General features: G+C 42.9%; 1 long non-coding RNA gene across 1 annotated transcript; it reads right to left on the bottom strand.

The window, feature by feature from the left end:
• Positions 1 to 2,095: 2,095 nt before the first annotated feature.
• On the bottom strand, positions 2,096 to 17,621 carry LOC137376941 (uncharacterized). The gene is made up of 4 exons (XR_010976332.1): positions 17,540 to 17,621; positions 17,361 to 17,400; positions 14,949 to 15,066; positions 2,096 to 2,138 (listed from the first exon to the last, which is right to left on the bottom strand). It is a non-coding gene; the product is annotated as an uncharacterized lncRNA (long non-coding RNA).
• Between the last annotated feature and the right edge of the window lie 3,212 nt (positions 17,622 to 20,833).

Below are 20,833 nucleotides of genomic sequence, written 5' to 3'. Positions count from 1 at the left end.
ACTATTGACAAAACCATCTGGCTAATTGAATCTGGGTTTCTCCCATTGTTTATCCCACTGTCTTTTACAATGCAAATGTGCAGCCATGTTTTCAGCCACTGTTCTGTGGTCTTTTTAAAACAAGTTATGTTCAATGTCCAGTAACAGTTCAAAAATAACATTCCATATGACGAAATTAATGTTTCATTTTGGCAGGTGTGGTTTCCGTCACAACAGTCACTCCAGATAATGTGAATTCATTTTTTTTTTACTTGTCAGATGATTGTAATCAATTTATTTTGAAGTAAGAGAAGCAATGCATAACAAAAAGGCATAAAAGAAAGAAAGCATTTTAAAATTAGGTGAACAATTAATCATTGGGAAAATGGGAATGTTCAGCATTTTAAATATTATTGATGGTTCAGTTTCAAATTTATAGATGAAGAATTGCCAGATAACAAGGTGTTCAGAATCTTAAATACTCACTTCATAGTATACCGTCTCAGAGGTGACAAATAGGTTAAGAAGCGTTCAAGTTATATTGTTGGCAACATCGGAATATTTGAGTGTTGCAAATTGGTTACTCCGGACCCCATTCAACCTTCTCTCCTGCCATAGTAATGGACTTTGGGAGAAGGGCTTAAAGTGTAGGAAAGCAGCCTTGCAGGAGCAATTCGGATTACATTTGATTGACAGCTAACAGGAGAGCATAGCTAGTGCAGCTGAGCTGTTGGAAAACTTCATTATCCTTCGCTTTGCTTTTGAATTGTATAGTCACATTTCTCTCTCTGTTAGCAGTGGGTAAAAGAACGTATATGCTGGGGTATGGGATCTAGTTTGAAGTCATATGTTTTGAGTTTTTTAAACTCAATGTCCAGGGCTGAAAGAAGAGAATGTTTTAAGTTATCACCATACCTTGATCCAACAAAATGTTTGGTTAAAGCAACATCTCTTTTCATGTGCTTAGTAGCCTGAGTGTTAGACCTCACAAAAAGATCATTACTGCTTTGGACATACCGAATGTTGAATCCATTGTTAAATAGAATTTAGGGCTTGGTGTCACAGAGTTAAAACAAGTCAATTAATGAAAGCTCAGACAACAAATGTGGTCGATTTGCTTTTATTCACCATTATTATTGTGATTAATAGAAGAGCTCACAGTAAAGCTCAAAGCAAGGAGGTTTACGTGTAATCAGAATGCATGCAGAAATACCAAGCATAAAAAGCAAGGGTGAGACTGTAACTCCAACTCTTGCATTTACAACTTTTCAGTTGTTCTTACAAGTACATTTGTTTACAAAGCAACAGCTAGAAACACTGCCTTCAAAATAAGACACAAATTAGAAAGAACTGAAATAGCAGATTACTGTTTTTAATCTAACTGTATAACTGTAGGCAGTGATCAACAGTGTTGCCTTATCATTCAGCAGGCTAATAGATGGGATTGTGCAACAAACAGGATGGAGTATGTTTCATTTCTATAATAAAAGCAAAATACTGCGGATGCTGGAAATCTGAAACAAAAACAAGAAATGCTGGATTCACTCAGCAGGTCTGGCAGCATCTGTGGAAAGAGAAGCAGAGTTAACGTTTCGGGTCAGTGACCCTTCTTTGGAACTAAGTTCCGAAGAAGGGTCACTGACCCGAAACGTTAACTCTGCTTCTCTTTCCACAGATGCTGCCAGACCTGCTGAGCGAATCCAGCATTTCTTGTTTTTGTATGTTTCATTTCTATCTGAGCCCTTTTGAATTGATCACAAGAAGATAAAATGATGAACAAATACATGACAGTGTTTAAAGAAGGTAGAAACTGTATCCTTGACCTTCATGTTCATATTAGCACTTGTCTGAAAATTCGACTGAAAGATTTGGTGAATTTCCCAATTTATGTGGGTATCTGAGAGCTCCAGATTTTCTATACTTTGTAATCTTTGTTCTTCTTCAATTTACTGGGGGAGATCTTATGAGTTGGAGGCTCCGGCAACTGTTTGATTGGTTCTCCACATTTTGTAGATACACAGCCGCAATTCGTTACATAGATGTAGGTGAATTCAATTGTCGAGTCATCCGGACAAAGTAATGTGATATTTTGCTTGCCAGTTGCTAACTCCTGACAGCAGGTGCAGTTATGTGAAATCACATTTGCTTCAGCGGAATACCTGTCATAGACCAAGGGGAAATGTTACTTTGAATACTGGCTTCTAGATGTACAAAAATAAATTATTGATCTATCAACAAGTAGTATATTAAAAATATTAAATCTATGTGCACTTCCTGTCAACTTCTTTGATTATAAGCTTCTACTTTCACATTTATAACTGTCTATGCCAACTTGTCATACTGTCATTACTGACCACCCTAGTGGAGGCACTGTAGCATAACTAATGTGATTATGGTGCGGCAAATTTACAAAGCTAGTGTCTATTATAAACATCGACATAGGACATAGGAATTTGCAATGGGAATGTAAAAAATAAGAAAGAGTGTATGACTTTAAACTGAGGACTGACTGCCACCAGGGTGTAATTGAAGAATAACAAGTTTAAATAGACAGTTTCTACTATAAATGTGGTCACAGAAATTTATAATAGAAATGTACCAAAATAAGGACAGAATGTATAACTTCAAAATGAGGACTGGTCTTATTTCTCCTTAACCGCTAGCCCCGTTTCACCTAATGACTACACTTGGGCTCGAGTTGCTATATGCAATGTTGTAATAGATTCAGCAAGAATATATCCAGGAATTTCCTCCGAGCTGCTCTTGCTCTGCTATTGTATCTTTACCAAATGTGCAGTAGAAATTCCGTTTCCATGCATAAACCTGTTTTCTGCTGTTCTTCCAATGAAGTTGCAGCAGCAGAACATTAACAGCTCTGAGGAAATTCCTGACACTATGTCTGCAGCATTTCCTGTCAACTTTATATCATTATAAGTCCTTACATCCACACTAATAATGGAAATAATCTATCTAGCCATGAACATACCACATGGCCACTACTGGTGAGAGCAGTTAATTATGGCTTGACAAGTTTACATAGGCAGTTTTCATTATAAATATGGACATAGAATTTATATTGAAGTATAAAAATAAGAACAGCATGTATGACTTTAAAATGGTTACTGAATTACATTGCACACCCTGGTCCAATCATCCTCTTACTTCTAATCCCTTTTTATCGAATGACTACACTTGGTCTTGACTTCCTGTACACAAGGCCATGACAGATGTATAAATTGTCTGCATAAATACTCTTTTATTAGGCCGAATCGTTCTGGAAAAATAATGGCGTGTTAACGACGCATGTCATTATTAGAGTCATAGAGTAATTTATGGCACAGAAGGAAGGCAATTCAGTCCATGGAGTCCATGCTGGCTTGCCGTAGGGCAATCCAATCAGTCTCATTTCCCCACTCTAGCCCTATAGCCCTGCAAGCTTATTTCCTGCAAATGTCCATCCAATTTCCTTTTGAAATCATTGACTGTCTCCACTTTCACCACCCTCGTAGGCAGCGAGTTCCAGGTCATTAATACTCACTGCATAAAAAAGTTCTTCCTCACGTCCCCTCTGCATCTCTTGCCCAAAACCTTAAAACCCCTAGTCTTTGTACCATCAGCTAATGGGAACAGTTTTCCTTTGTCTACCTTATCCAAACCTATCATAATCTGGTACACCTCTAGCAAATCTCCCCGCAACATGCTTTGCTCCAAGGAGAACAACCCCAGCCTCTCCAACTTAGCCTTGTAGCTAAAATCCCTCATCCCTGCAACCATTTTCATAAACCTCCTCTGCACACTGTCAAGGACCCTCATATCTGTCCTAAAGTGTGGTGTCCAGAACTGGATGCAATATGCTAGTCGTGCCCTAATCAGAGCTTTATAAAGCCAGCCTTTCCAGTCCCTCCTCCAGCTCAATTTTAACCCTATCCATTTCTTCTATTCTCTCCACTTCTACCGATATTTTGTCAGATTCCCCTTCCTTAGTAAACACCGATGCAAAGTACTCATTAAGTATTCTAGTTTTGTCCTGCACCTCTAAGCATGTATTACCCTCTTTGGCCCTAATAGGCCCCACTCCACCTCTTACTAGCTGCTTACTATTTACATGCTGGTAGAAGATTTTTGGGCATCCTTTTATGCTGACTGTCATTCTATTCTCATATTCTCTTTTTGCCAGTCCTTTTTTGCCTCTTCATCTCCCCTCTCAACTTATTGTATTTGGCTTGGCTCTCACCTGGCATGCATCATACACCTTCTTTTCTGTTTCATCATAATCTCTGTCTTCTTGTCATCCAAGCAGCATATGCAAATCAGCCAGAAGGTTCAAAGGATTGTGTAATACGCACGAGTTATGAATCTTTACAGCTTGCTAGTCGATTTACACCACTCCTTCATTTGCTTCACACAAATGCTATCTCACCCATAGCCTCCCCATTATTGTTAAGAACTTGCTTGAGTTGCCCATTAGTTATCCATTAACCTCACTGCAGAATGTTAGGAATGGAATTTAACAGCATAAGCGCTTTGTTAACTACATGATACTTACTACTGCAATGCCAATCAACCTCTCTGACCCAGAAAGCTAACAATTTAAACCGTTCAATCTCATTCCTGCATGCAGTAAATTGTTAGAATTCTTATTTTTCCTTTCTGCCTCTTTTTTCTCGCTTAATCAAATCATTTTTCCCTCTCTTTATTTCTCATTCTGAACCTGATTTGACTTTAATTCATGCTAATTCGCCCTCCTTCTCCAATGTTCCTGTTCTTTCTCAATCTTTTAGTCTCATTGGTGAGGAGATACTGTTGATCCTGCCATTCACTAGGTCCCAGATTGCCCATTGCCCCTCGCCATATTGTTATGAGCTTGTACTTCCAGCCAGTTACAGGGCAAAAACATTTTGAGCTGAAGGGTGCAGGGTAAAGTCTAACTAATGGTGTGCACTGTGAGAGGCCCTGTTCCTGCAGGATCTGGGCTATTATTTTTCTGTACTTATGTGTGCACTCATTAGAACTGAACATTTAGGTGCAGCAGGTACACTACATTAAAAGAAGAAAACAAAAGTCAAGATGCAATCTAGCACTGATGAATTATCAGAACATGTTTTGAGATGATTTAACAACACCAGCACAATTGTTGATTGAACGTGCTGTAAAAATGCTTTCCATTTTAGAACTCCTCAAGCAAAGACTCATCAAAAATCCACAACTTCTTAATTACTATAAAAAGAAGCAAAAGATGTACTATATCTTTTGAAATCTTCGCTACCAGGAGATACAAAGAGATTGCCTATACCTGAACAGAATAAAAGTGAAAAACTGGAATCGTAAGATCATATGATCAACAGTTAGTAAAGAACTGTGACCAGAGCTCATATTTCCTGACTGAAAGATTGGATTCATTTGTGGAAAGCCGAAAGAGGAAACTAAAGAAAGAAGAAACAAAATTCTGAAATAATAAACTGAACCTGAAATTAGTAAGAGTGAACCATATTGGAGATAGCAAGAATCTGACTTTCAGTTTACCTGTATAATCTATAAATGGTTTAAAAATCTTATGTTTGTATGCACTGCCTATCCACAAAACCTTATTTCCTGTTGCCATGTTTTTGGTACATTTCGTGTCGACATTCTTTCAGTATAAACTCCTGTGTCCATATTTATAACGCAAACTGCCTACATAAACTTGCCATGTTGTAATTACATTTTTCGCTAGTGGTGGCACTGTAGTACCTCTCCTTTGCATCTTTCAGCTCCTCAGCCAATACTGCAAATATACTCCTATGCACCAACCAATCCTGCTTCAGAAATGGCTGTATGTTTTTTTATATAACTATAGGTTGGGTTTCGAAGTATTCTATAAAAATAAGGACAGATCCCCTCTCCTGCACAGCTCTTCTAACCACACATTCAGCTGCCAAACCTTCCTCTGTCTGTCTCGCCCAGTGCCTGGCACAAGCAGTGTTCTGAGCTCAATGTGTTCATTAGTTTTCTTCTTTGTTTCTAATGCAAGACCTGTCTCCCCCAAAATGGCATGAATGCTGATTTAATTGAAATTCTCAAGGCTGAGACCAATGGATTTTGTTAAATGAGGGAATTAAGGGAAATGAAAAAAAGTTGAGCAAATGGAGCTGACGTACAGATCTGTAATGATCTAACAGAATAGTGAAAGAGGCTTGAGGAATTGAACGGTTTACTCCTCCTATATTCTTATGTAAAATCCTTTCCTCAGTCTTACCAGTGTCGTTAGTCTCCATGTGGAATAGGGCCACTGGCTCCCCCAAACAACCCAAACGCCTGGACAGGATTTTTCCGTGGGCTTTGAGACCCCGATGTTAGGACCAAATGGGGACCCCCGAGCCTGCACTTGCCAGAAGCCAGACTGGGGAAGCTATTATCCTGAAGGCAGCCTCCTAATTGACCGCCTCTGTATTCGGTGTCCAATTAAGGATGCCAGGGGGGCTCCCAATGCTGCTGGCACAACCACAGGGCCGAGCACTCAAGTGCCTGAGCACCATTAAATCGCACCAGTGGTGCGTGGGGGGCTTTTCCCTCGCCTTTTCGGCCTGGCATTAGGTGACTCGCTGGCATGACTAAATTTAGCCCTTTCTCTCTGATGTTTTTCTTAGATCCTGCTCTCTCTCACTGTTGGTCTCAAAATCTGTGTACTCACTATGTTGTTTCCCATGGACTCTGTGCTCTCTCCCTGTAATTTACACACACCCTGTACTCTCTCCCTCTTGTTTCTCTCAGACTCTGTGCTCTCTCTCTGTTGTTTCTACAGACTCTGCGCTCTCTCTGTTGTTTCTACAGACTCTGTGCTCTCTCTCTCCCTGTTGTTTTCCACAGACTCTGTGCTCTCTCTCTGTTGTTTCTCTCAGACACTGTACTCTCTCTCTCTGTTGTTTCTCTCAGACTCCGTGCGCTCTCTCTGTTGTTTCTACAGACTCTGTGCTCTCTCTCTCCCTGTTGTTTTCCACAGACTCTGTGCTCTCTCTCTGTTGTTTCTCTCAGACACTGTACTCTCTCTCTCTGTTGTTTCTCTCAGACTCTGTGCTGTCTCGCTATTGTTTTCCATGTACTCTGTGCTCTCTCACTGTTGTTTCCACAGACTCTGTGCTCTCTCTCTCTCTGTTGTTTCTCTCAGACACTGTACTCTCTCTCTCTGTTGTTTCTCTCAGACTCTGTGCTGTCTCGCTATTGTTTTCCATGTACTCTGTGCTCTCTCACTGTTGTTTCCACGGACTATGTGCTCTCTGTCTGTTGTTTCCCATAGACTATGTGCTTTCTCTCTTGTTCTCTTAGATTTGATGGTATCTACCTGATACTTCTCTCATAGAAATTTAAGACACAGAAGAAGGCCATTCAGACCATCTTGTTTGTGCTGGCCAAAAAATGCTATCCAGCCTGATTCCACTTTCCAGCTCTTGATCTGCAGCCTTACAAGTTAGGGTACTTAAGGTGTAAATCCAAGTACTTTTTAAATGTGATCAGGGTTTCTTTAACTACAACACTTTTCAGACCCTCACCACCCTCTAGGTGAAAAAAAATGTCTCCTCAACTCTCCTCCATTCCATCTTCTAATTACTTTAAATCTACAGCCCCTAGTTATTAACTTTTCTGCTAACATAAACAGATCTTTTCTATCTCCTCTATCTAGGGCCTCATAATTTTGTAGAACTCAATTAAATCTCTCCTCAGCCTCCATAGTTGCTAAGAAAACAGCTCACCACATCCTTTTCAAGGGCAATTAGGGCCTGGCAATAAATGCTGGCCTTGCCAGCAATGCCTACATCCCATGAAGTTAAAAACGCAGCCTTTCCAATCTTTCTTAATAGCCAGTCTTATCAATAGCCAGGCAAATCTCCTCTGTACCCTCTCTGGTATATCATTCTTGTAATATGGTGACCAGAACTGCATGCAGTACTCTACTGTGGCCTAACAAGTGTTTTAAATGGTTCTTGCATAACCTCCCTGTTCTTATACTCTATGCCTCGGCTAATAATGGCAAGTATCCCATATACCTTCCTAACCACCTTATCTACTGTGCTGCTGCCTTTAGTGATCTCTGGACAAGTACACCAAGGTCCCTCAAATTCATGCCAGTTACATCAAACATACTACCCTCCTCAGCCCTCTTGTTACCTCCTCAAAAAATGTAATCAAGTTAGTCAGACACAACCTTCCCTTAACAAATACATGCTGACTGTTCTTGATTAATAACTTCTAAATGATGATTAATACTGTCTCTCAGATTTTTTCCCTCATTATCTGCTTAGCTGAATGGCCTGTAATTACTTGGTCTCTCCCTTTGTAAACAATGGTACAATGTTAGCAGTTCTCCCGTCCTTTGGCACCATGCAGATAGACAGAGAGGATTGGAAAATAATGGTCACAGCCTCTGTTTCTTCTCTTGCCTCTCTTAACAGCCTGGAATACATTTCATCCAGGCCTGGCGATTTATCTACTTTCAAAAATTTCTTAATAATATCCTCTCTCACTATGTTTATCCCATCCAATATTTCACACGCCTCCTCCTTAACTACAATGTCTTTATCACCTCCTCTTTTGTGAAGACAGATGCAAAATATTCATTAAGAACCATGCCCATGTCTTCGACCTCCACACACAGGCTATCCTTTTAGTCTCTAATAGGCCATACTCTTTCCTTAGTTATTATTTTACTCCTTATGGATTTATAAAAGGTCTTTGGATTTTCCTTGATATTATTTGCAAATATTTTTTCATGCCCTCTCTTTGTTTCCTAATTTTTTTTTCAATTTTACTCCTGCATATTCTATACTCCTCTGTAGTATTGCACTCTAGGTATCTGACATAAACTTCCCTTTTTTGCCTTATCCTACCCTGTATTCTCCCTGGCACCCAAGGGGCTCAAAATTTGGGAGTTCCACCCTTTTCTTGTGGGAATATATTTGTTCTGAACCTTCACTAATCTCCTTCTTGGAAGCATCCAGAGCTCTGACATTGCTTTACCTTCAACATAGGAACAGGAATAGACCACTTAGTCCCTCAAGTCTGTTCTGCCATTCAATGAGATCATGGCTTATCCATATACTCCATAACTCCATATACCTGCTTTTACCCCATATCCCTAAATATGTTTTAACAAAAATCCATCAATCTCAGATTTAAATTTAACAATTGATCTAGCGTTAATTGCCCTTTGCAGAAAAGAGTTCCAAACTTATACCACCTTTTTCACATAGAGTATTTCCTAATTTCACTCCTAAAAGGTCTGGTTCTAATTGTTAGACGATGCCCCTTGTCTTAGATCCCCAACCAGTGGAAATAATTTCTCTCAATCTACCTTATCTGTTCTCCTTAATATCTCGAAAACTTTGATTAAATCACCCCTTAGCCTTCTGAATTCGAGGAAATTCAACCCTAATTTGTGTAAACTCTCCTCGTAATTTAATCCTTGAAGTCGAGATATTATTCTGGTAAACCTACGCTGCACTCGCTAAAGGACCAATATATCTTTCCTAAGTTATGGTGCCCAGAACTGCTCACAGTACTTCAGGGCTTTGTATAGCTAAAGCATAACTTCTACCTGCTTGTATTCTAGTCCTCTGGATAGAAAGATCAGCATTCCACTAACCTTTTTGATTATTTTCTGTACCTGTTGATGACATTTTAATGATTTATGTACCTGGACCTTCAAGTCTCTTTGGAACTCCACTGTTTCTAGCTTTACACCATCTAGCAAGTACCCTTTTTGGGTGAAAAGTAGATGACTTCATATTTGCCACAGTTTTGCCCTTCCACTTCATCTATCAATATCTTCTTGTAATTTTGTGCTTCCATCTACACTGCTTACAATGCTGCCTATCTTTGAGTCATTGGCAAATGTGGATATGTGGTTTTCCAACCCATCATCTAAGTCATTAATAAATACGCTGAATACCAGGAACGGAAACACAGTGGTAGTGAAAGTAATCCAGAAGCCTGGACTAATGCACAGGAGAAATGTGTTCAAATCCCACCACGGCAGATAGGGGAATTTAAATTCAATTAATTAAATAATCTGGAAGAAAAAGCTAGTCTCAGTAATGATGGTCATGATACTGTCCTTTAGGGAAGGAAATCTTCTATCTTTACCCAGTCTGGCCTACATGTGAGTCCAATCAACAGCAGTGCGGTTGACTCTGAACTGTCCTCTGACATGGCCGAGCAAGCCCCTCAGTCGGATCAAACCATGTCAGAAAAGTTGAATAAGAATAAAAACAGACGGCCTACCCAGCATTGACCTAGGCACTAGATAAGACAAAGGCATACCCTGCCGAATCAACCCTGCAAAGTCTTTCTCACTAACATCTGGGGACTTGTGCCAGAATTGGGAGACATGTCCCTCAGACTTGTCAAGCAACAGTCTGACACAGACATACTCGCAGAATTATACCTTGCAGCCAATATCCCAGACTCCTCCATCTTCATCCCTGAATATATCCTGTGTCATAAGCAGGACAGACTCAATAGAGATGGTGGCACAGTGGTCTGTAGTTGGCAGAGACTGGCCCTGGGAGTCTGCAACATTGACTCTGGACTCCATGAAGTCTCATGGGATCAGGCCAAGTATGGGAAAAGAAATCTACTGATTACCACCTACTGCCCTACTTCAGCTGATGAATTAGTACTCCTCCATGTTGAACACCACTTAAAAGAAGCACTGAGGGAAGCAAAGGCACAGAATATAGTTTGGGTGGGGTCTTCAATCCATCAGCAAAGGTGGCTTGGTAGCACCACTACTGACTAAACTGACTGTGTCTTGAAGGACATATCTGCCAGACTGGGTCTGCAGCAGGTGGTGAGAGAACCAACAAGAGGGAAAAACCTACTTGACCTCGCCCTCACGAATCTACCTGTTGCAGATGCATCTGTCCATGACAGAATTGGTAGGAATGACCACCGCACAGTACTTCTGGCGGCAAAGTGCTGTTTCTACACTGAGGACTGTCTCATCATGTGTGCAACTACCACTGTGCTAAATGGGATAGATTCAGAACAAATCTAGCAGCTCAAAATGGGCATCCATGAGGCACTGTGGGCTATCAGCAACAGTATTGTACTTTACCACATATCCCTCACTAAAGAAGTGACAAGTCCCCAGGACCAGATGGGTTCAATTTCAGCATTGAAAGGAAAACATTGCAGATGACCCAACTATAATGTTCCAAAGTGCTCTCAAGTCAGGAACTTTAGATTATAAAATTACACATGTTACTCTCTGATTTAGGAAAGATGAGAGAGAAAAACCCAGGAATCATAGCCCAATTAATCTAAAATCTGTTGTCGGGAAATTACTAGAGGCTATCATTAAAGGTAGGGTGACTGAACACCTTGAAAATATTCATCCGATCAGAGGGAGCCAGCATGGATTTGTAGAGGGTAGGTCATGCCTGATGAACATGATTGTATTTTTTGTAGAGGTCACTGAAGTAGTGGACAGGGGAACATGTATGGATGTTATTTATATGGACTTCCAGAAGGAATTTGATAATGTCCCTTATCAGAGACTGTTAGCTAAAGTTGAAGCTCATAAAATTGAAGACAAATTATTGACATGGTTAGGAAATTGGGTAAGTGACAGGAGACAGAGGGCTGTATCTTATTTTGAAGACAGAGGTCCTGGCCCTCTGTCAGACTGCCGAAGCCATTCCATGGCCGGGAGGCAATTGACTGGCCCCTGTCAGGGACCCTCTCCCTTTAAGAGGTGAGCTCCCGCCTCCAGAGCTGCCAGCCAATCAGAAGAACGACTGTGCTGCACAGGCAGCACCACTGAGAGCAGTGGTGACTACCATTCTGCAGGATGCCCTCCAGTACTGAGGAAAGAGAAGATTCCGGGAAAGATCAGTGGGGTTGGTGTTGCCAGGGCCATTCAGGCAGGCCCCGTCAACGGGGTGGAGAGGGTTGTGAGGGCAGGGGGTGTCTTCTTGTGAGGAGGGGAGGGGTGGCGATCATCGCTGGGGGGAGGGGACTCCAGGGGCCCTGGATTGCCCCCAAATGAGGCACCCACCCTGACCCCACTGTGGTTGCCAGGCTTTACCTGGCAGTATCTCCCTGTGGCAGTGGGTCCCTCCACTTTCCACCAAATTGAGGTGGAAGCAGGAAGAGGTCTTTAAGTGGCCATTGATCATTCTCAGCCTTCCCCACCCTGGACAAAATGTCAGGGGGCCTGGGCAACATCAGGAAGAGCACCCCCTGCCATTTTGTTCACCCACCCACCCTTGCCTCTGTGCCCGCCTCCAAGGGCAAAACAAAATTCTGCCCAGAGAGTAGGGATAATGTGCACATATTCGAATTGGCAGTATGTGACTAGTGTTGTCTCGCAGGAATCTGTGTTGGAGCCTGAACTTTTTTTTATTCAATGGATCTGGTAAGGCCAATATTTATGGCCCATCCCTAATTACTCTTGAGAAAATGGTGGTGAGCTGCCTTCTTGAACTGCTGCAGTCCATGTGGTGTAGGTACACCCACAGTGCTGTTTGGAAGAGTGTTCCAGGATTTTAATCCAGCGGCAAGTTGTCGTTGTTGCTTTATTTTTTTCATTTTGGTTTGCTTTTTCTTTCCGTTTGATGTTATCTCTTTAGTTGTCCATGGCTTTTGTTGGCAAGTAGATCTCTTGCTCCTTAGGGGTATAAACTAGTTCTGTGTTATAATAAATGATTTTGTGAAAGCCTCTCACTGATCTTCTGTTGGTTTGTCCATTAACAGGCTTGCTCTGTTTACGGTGGACTCATTGCATTGAGGTCAACAATATCTAAATTTAGACTCTTAGGGTCGAATTTTACAGACACCCCGTCATCAGGGGTCATGGCGGGGGGGGGGGGGGGTGCCCAGAATATGCCTCTGGGACAGGTCTGCCACGGACCTCGACGGCAGGAAGGTCCGGTCCAATATTGCCGGCGGTGGCTAGGCCACGTGATGGCCCCCCAACTACTTGGCGAATGGAGGCCAATTTAAATAAATTAATAAATTACCTTCTTGCTCCCGCCGTCTGTCCCGGTGCGATATTGGTGCCAGCGGCCGGCACTCCCGCACCTTCGGATTCACATCCGGGGATCCAAGGTGGAACACTGGCGGGGAGGGGGGGGAGCAGGTGAGTTTCTCTGTGTGGGAGGTGGGGAGTGGGGTCATAGTATGACAAGGGATTGGTGTAGGGGATGGTGGGAAGGGGTAAAGTGCCGGTGGCGGGGGGAGGTCAGGTACATAAGGTAAGTGTTTTTGGGGGGGAATAGGGCAGGTAATTAAAATTGAGGCAGGTGGGAGGGGGGGCAAGATCACTTTAATTTTTTGAGATCACTCTCTTTAAATATTTAAATTGATATGTAGGGCTTGAAGCCCTTTAAAAATCATGTCAGTGCCTGCGCAAAGGCAGCTGACACCATTGCCGGGTATGGATCGCCTGCCCCTCCACGTCATTGATGTGGGCGGTTCGTCTCAGCTATTTAAATGAGCCACCGCGCTTAATATCGTTGCGGCTCCATGGCGAGCGGCCAGCATCGGCGGACCGCCATTGTTTTTGTCGGCAGTGGAAGTATAAATTCCAGCCCTTAGCGGCTATTTTGCGTTTCGCCCTATGTTAAACTTGATTATATTATGATCACTATTAGATAGATGTTCATGCACTGTTAGGTTGTTATTTAAATCTGGTTCATTGCTCATTACTAAATCTAATATGATATGCTCCTATAATAAAACCAAAACGTGCTGGAAATATTCAGCAGCTGTGGCAGTATCTGTGGAGAGAGAAGCAAAGTTAACACTTCTGGTCAGTGACCTTTCATCAAAACTGAAACATTAACTCTGCTGCTCTCTCCACAGATGCTGCCAGACCTGCTGAGTTTACAGCACTTTTTGGTTTTATGAATGCATTTTAAGAATTCTGCACCCTCTATGTCTTTTAAAATGATTCTATCCCAGTTAATAATAGGGTATTTGAGGTTCTCTATTATTGTGCCATTGCTTTTGCACATCTTAGAAATATGCTTACAAAGTTGCTCTTCTTTCTCTCTTCTGAATCCATGCTTAGCTTCCCACCCCGCTGCCAAGCTAATTTAAGCCTGACTCTCTGAACTCTTCCTCTCACAGTCTGTGTTCATTCCATGATGTTTTTCACTGCCTAAACACCCTCGCTCTGATATTTCTCTCAGACTTGGTGCTCTTAATTCCTCTCAGCATTCTCTGAATATTTGACTCTCTCTCTGTCTCTCATGTTTCTGCCAGATTATCCCTTTCTCCCCAATGTTTTTCTCACATATTGTGCTCTCTCATGTTACTATTTACCTTGTTATGCTCTCCTTGATGTGTTTTTTTGAATTGACACTCGCTCCTTGATGCTTCTCTTCCACTGTGCTGCTCCTTTCATAACATGTGCTCTCCTCCTGAAATTTCTTCCAGACTCAAGTCTCTCCCCTATGTGCTCTCCCTCTAATGTTTAGTTTAGAGATACAGCACTGAAACAGCCCCTTCGGCCCACCAAGTCTGTGCCGACCATCAACCACCCATTTATACTAATCCTACACTAATCCCATATTCCTACTGCATTCCCACCTGTCCCTATATTTCCCTAACACCTACCTATACTAGGGGCAATTTATAATGGCCAATTTACCTACCAACCTGCAAGTCTTTTGGCTTGTGGGAGGAAACCGGAGCACCCGGAGAAAACCCACGCAGACACAGGGAGAACTTGCAAACTCCACACAGGCAGTACCCAGAATTGAACCCGGGTCGCTGGAGCTGTGAGGCTGTGGTGCTAACCACTGCACCACTGTGCCGCCCGTTTAGCTGACTATTTGACTCTATCTTATGCTTCTGCCAGATTACCCCTCCATGAAGTGTATGTTGCACTGTGCTTCTCCCTGATGTATCTCTCAGACTGAGTGCTCACACTTTCATGTTTCTCTTAGATTCTTCTCCTTGAGCTCACTCTGATATTTCTCTATACTTACATAGAATAGGTCACACAGCGTCCTTCACAGTAAGTCATGACCACTTTTTGTTCAGATTGACATCCATGGTGGTTGATGTAGGTTGTGGTTTGTGCAATGCTACATGTCTTTGGAAGACCTGAAAATGTGATCATAATTAAGTTCATTAAAGTTCAGTGAGTTGAATTCAGCTTCTAGAACTTTATCATACATTAAAGGAAACAATAAGATGAGGGTAGAGTTTTAAATTCAAAATATTGCATGATTTTGTACTGAACTCATCAAAATCTGATTTGATATATTATTTTTAAAGTATACTTTTTTAACCTGCGGAGAGGCACAGCAGATCAGGTCTTTTTCCCTGCTAGACCATTCCATGAAGTCACCAACACTGAGCTCCATGTGCATCCTGGAGCAGCTCCATAGAAAGGCAACAGGGCTAGCGGCTTTGGATCAGCCTATGAGTGTATGGGTGTTTAGTTGTTTGTGATGATCTCTATAATTATGCTTGTTAAGGACATTGTCACCAAGGATTTGAAGCTTGAAAGCAAGAAATTCCTATATGGACTACAGTTGATTCAAAGTGAAATGTATAAAATAAATCTTATTAAGTCACAGTAATTGTTACAATGAGGAACTTGGGATAGTGAATATATCACCTCCAAAGGGCTGCAATAAGGCCTTTAAAGGTAAACATGAAAGCATTGACATTTACAGCAAGTACTTCATTTAAAGTGGATACAATAATCCAATGGGTCTGTCAATCAGAGATCAACAATGACAGTATCAATCAAAGGAAGCAGCTTCCTAGACTTTGATTCTAATTGTACAATAATATCTGGAGTATCACTTGCCTCACTATATGACCCTTTTTGGTTAATTCCATCTATGTATTTATATGATTATTGTTTTGGTAATAATTCCCAGCTTAGATTTCGAGTTATCTTTCATTAAAGCTGCTGACCTGACCCTGGGGACAACAGGTCGTTGGCCAACTAGGATCTACTTTCAGAACCACACTGTCCTCTTTGATTATGGGCTTCATGAGCGTGGCAGCAGAGTGCAGGTACTGTGAGACCTCAACTCTTGCTCTAAGCTTGGTGTATAGATTGTTCCCCACTCTGGTCCCATTACCTTTAGACAAACAACATTCATTTAGGTTGAGGAAATCTTGGAGAGAGTACAGAAAAGATTCATGAGAATGGTTCCAGGGATGGGGAACTTCAGTTATGAAGATGGATTGGAGAAGTTAGTAGTCTTTTCCCTGGAGAAGAGAAAGCTGAGAGGTGACTTAATAGAGGTATTCAAAATCATGAGTGGTCAGGACAGAGTAGATAGAGAGAAACTGTTCCCACTCATGAAAGGATCAAGAATGAGAGGTCACAGATTTAAAGTACTTGGTAAGAGAAGCAAGAGTGATATGAGGAAAAAGTTTTTCACACAGCGAGTGTTAAGGTCTGGAATGCACTGCCTGAGAACCTGGTGGAGGCAGGTTCAATTGAAGCATTCAAAAGGGAATTAGACTGTTATATGAAAGGGAAGAATGTGCAGAGTTATGGGGAGAAGGCAGGGGAATGGGACTGAGTGAATTGCTCTTTCGGAGAGCCAGTGCGGACACAATGGGCCGAATGGCCTCCTTCTGCACTGTAACGATTCTGTGATTCTGTGATTTATGAACTGTCTTCTGTGTGATTGTCACTTGCCGAAATAGATCTGCACTAGGTCAATTGTATTTTAGTTAAAAGAAAAACCTTTTCTAAAAATGTTCTGCCTGTAAATGTCACACTGTCCTACATGTCACTGCAAGTCACAGATAGAGAGGCAAAAGTGCTTGTATATTTTGCATTTAAATGGGTCATGTGATGGCTGTTTCATTTTGGCCAATAGTAAAAAAGAATTTGCATCCTCAGGATAGCCCAAATAGCTTTACAGTCAATTAATTAATTTTAAAGTGTATTCATTATTGTTTTAGAGGCAAACGTGGCAGCCAATTTGTGCTCAGGGAAGATCCCAAAAATGGAAATTAGGTGAATGACGAGTTAATTTGTTTTAATGATGTTGGTTGAGGGATAAATCTTGGCCAGGCAACCAGGAGAGCTCTCTGCTCCTCTTCAAATAATGACATGGTGTCTTTTACATCACACTGACAGGATACACAGGGACCTTGGTTTAAACCATCACCTGAAGGATGGTATTACTGACAGTGAAGTATGCCCTAGTAACAGCATCACAGTGTCAACATCAATTACTCAAGGGCTGAAATTAGTTTTAAAACCAATGACCCTCTGACTAAGAGGTAAGAGTGTTTATCACTAAGCCAAGGTTAACACTGAACTAAATTCACTTTTCCCAGAATTAGTAGCTTTCAACATTTGAATCCATCGTAATCAGAGCCACAGAGAAGTTTCATCATAGATGAGATACACTACTTACATGTCTGACAACAGCCATCTGAGTCCATGTGTATTGTTCCCTGTCACAGAGAGAATACCATCAGAAATAAATTTATTTGAAAGCACAAATCTAACAAAACCTCTGATCATTTAATTTCACAGAACAGATTTTGTTCTTTTTATTTGAAAAAAATGAATATATAATTGTTTTGCACTCACAGGTTCACAGTTATCATGATCCAGTTGGGGACACCATTGATTATAGATGTTTGGAACAAAGTGAGATCCAATTTTATGACACTCATATTTAGTGCAGTTGTCCTTTGGATCTGACGTTATCGTTCCAGGCTGTGCAAGAATAGGAAAGGAAAAGTTTTCAATGGTAAATAAACATTTTGGAGCTGTGGGCTCCGACAGTGCATCGATCTTTACTACTACTATAACAGCATGCACTAAATGTCAAAGGGAATGGACATGTACTCGATGGGCACACAAAATGGCAAGGGGTAGCGTTGGGCAGAGTGCCTGACATTGTCCTGGCTTCCTGACATTTCATCCAGGGCAGGGAGGCCGAGGTTGGCCTTCCTGCCTCCAGCCAATTGAGGCCATTAAGTGGCCAATTAGTGACCACTTAAGGGCAGCTTCTCACCTCCACTCTGACTTTACTGAAGTCAGAGGGTCCTGCCTCTGTGTGGAGACACTGCCAGCTCTCACCTGGCGGCCTTCTAGTGGGCTCAGTAGGAAGGTGGTGGGGCTGGTGGGGTGGTCAATGCAGGGCCACTGGAGGCCTGCCCCCAGTAGCAATGACCACCTCTGCAGCAAAAATGCCTCCCACCCTCACCAGCCCACCCACCCCCAACCCCTCCCGAGAGCCAGTCAGGCAGACCCCACCGACTCCAAGTGCACTTGCCTGTGGCCTGGGGTCTTTTTTCTTATTAGTTCATGGGACGTCGGCATCACTGTCTAGGCCAGCATTTATTGCTCACCCCTGATTGCCCTTGAGAAGGTGGTGATGAGCCGCCATCTTGAACTGCTGCAGTCCATCAGGTGCGAGTACTTCCACGTTGCTGTTAGAAAGGGAGTTCCAGGATTTTATGCAGCGACAGTGAAGGAACAGCAATATAGTTCCAAGTCAGGATGGTGTGTGGCTTGGAGGGGAACTTGCAGATGGTGGTGTTCCAACATGTCTACTCTCCTTGTTTGGAAGGTGTTGTCTAAGGAGCTTTGGTTGCTGCAGTGCATCGTGAAAATAGTCCACACTACTGCCACTGCATGTTGGTGGTAAAGGGAGTGCATGTTTGTGGATGGGGTGCCAATCAAGTGGGCTGCTTTGTCCTGGATGGTGTCGAGCTTCTTGAGTGTTGTTGGAGCTGCACCCATCCAGGCAAGTGGAGAGTATTCCATCACACTCCTGACTTGTGACTTGTAGATGGTGGACAGGCACTGGGGAGTCAGGAGGTGAGTTACTCGCCGCAGAATTCCTCACCTCTGTCCTGTTCTTAGAGCCAAAGTACTTACATGGCTACTCCAGTTCAGTTTCTGATCAATGGTCCCCAGGATGTTGATAGTGGGGGATTCAGTGATGGTAATGCCATTGAATGTCAAGGGGAGATGTTGGATTCTCTCTTGTTGGAGATAGAGTCATAGAGAGATCCAGCACTGAAACAGGCCCTTCGGCCCACCGAGTCTGTGCCGACCAACAACCACCCATTTATACTAATCCTACATTAATCCCATTCTCCTAACTCCTACCTACACTAGGGGCAATTTACAATGGCCGATTTACCTATCAACCTGCAAGTCTTCGGCTGTGGGAGGAAACCGGAGCACCCGGCGGAAACCCACGCAGTCACAGGGAGAACTTGCAAACTCCGCACAGGCAGTACCCCGAATCGAACCCGGGTCGCTGGAGCTGTGAGGCTGCGGTGCTAACCACTGTGCCACTGTGCCACCCCTTGGTCATTGCCTGGCACTTGTGTGGCATGAATATTTTTTGCTGTTGATCAGCCCACGCCTGAATATTGCCCAGGTCTTGCAAAATATGGAATGGACTGAACTTTGTGAAATCATCAGAACACGTCCCCACTTCTGACCGTATGGGCCCAGGACAGGAACTCCTCCAGTGATGTCCTGGGACTGTGATGATTGACCTCCAACAACCAGAACTATCTTCCTTTGTGCTAGGTATGATCCATCCAGTGGAGAGTTTTCCCTCTGATTCCCATTAACTCCAGTTTTGTGATGGCTCCTTGATGCCATACACAGTCAAATGCTGCCTTGATGTCAAGGGCAGTCACTCTCACCTCACCTCTTGAGTTCAGCTCTTTTGTCCATGTTTGGACCAAGGCGGTAATGAGGTCTGGAGCTGAGCGGCCCTGGAAGAACCCAAACTGAGTGTCAGTGAGCAGGTTACGGCTGAGTAAGTGCACTTGAAAGCACTGTCAACGACCCCTTCCATCACTTTGCTGATGATTGAGAGTAGACTGATAGGCAGGTAATTGGCCGGGTTGGATTTGTCCTGCTTTTTGTGTACAGGACGTACCTGGGCAATTTTACATATTGTCAGGTAGATGCCAGTGTTGTAGCTGTACTGGAACAGCTTGGCTGGGGGTGTGGCTAGTTATGGAGTATATGTCTTCAGTATATTGCTGGAATGTTGTCAGGGCCCAAAGCCTTTGCAGTATCCAGTGCCTTCAGCCATTTCTTGATATCACGTGGGGTGAATCGGATTGGCTGAAGACTGGCATCTGTGACGCTGGGGAATTCAGGAGGAGGCCGTGATGGGTCATCCACTTGGCACTTCTGGCTGAAGATTGTTGCAAATGCTTCGGCCTTATCTTTTGCACTGATGTGCTGGGCACCCCCATCATCGAGGAAGGGGATATTTGTGGAGCCACTTCTTCTAGTTCGTTGTTTAATTGTCCACCACCAATCACGGCTGGATGTGGCAGGACTGCACAGCTTAGATCTGATCCGTTGGTTATGGGATCACTTAGCTCTGTCTATCGCATGCTGCTTATGCAGTTTATCATGCAAGTAGTCCTGTGTTGTAGCTTCACCAGGTTGACACCTCATTTTGAAGTATGCCTGGTGCTGCTCCTGGCATGTCCTCCAGCACTGTTAATTGAACCAGAATTGGTCTCCCGGCTTGATGGTATTGGTAGAGTGGGGAATATGCTGGGCCATGAGGTTACAGATTGTGGTTGAGTACAATTCTGCTGCTGCTGATGGCCCACAGTGCCTCATGGATGCCTAGTTTTGCATTGCTAGATGTGTTCGAAATCTATCCCATTTAGCACGGTGGTAGTGCCACACAACATGATGGACGGTATCCTCAATGGGACTTCACCACCACAAGGACTGTGTGGTGGTCACTCCTACCAAGACTCATGGACAGATGCATCTGCGGCAGGCAGACTGGTGAGGATGAGGTCAAGTATGCGTTTCCCTCTTATTGGATCCCTCGCCACCTGCCACATGCCCAGTCTAGCAGCTATGTCCTTGAGGACTCGG

Source organism: Heterodontus francisci, chromosome 14, assembly GCF_036365525.1.
Source record: "Heterodontus francisci isolate sHetFra1 chromosome 14, sHetFra1.hap1, whole genome shotgun sequence".
Classification (NCBI taxonomy): domain Eukaryota; kingdom Metazoa; phylum Chordata; class Chondrichthyes; order Heterodontiformes; family Heterodontidae; genus Heterodontus; species Heterodontus francisci.
The sequence above is the reverse complement of the archived record's forward strand: the minus strand, read 5'-3'. Positions and strand labels throughout refer to the sequence as shown.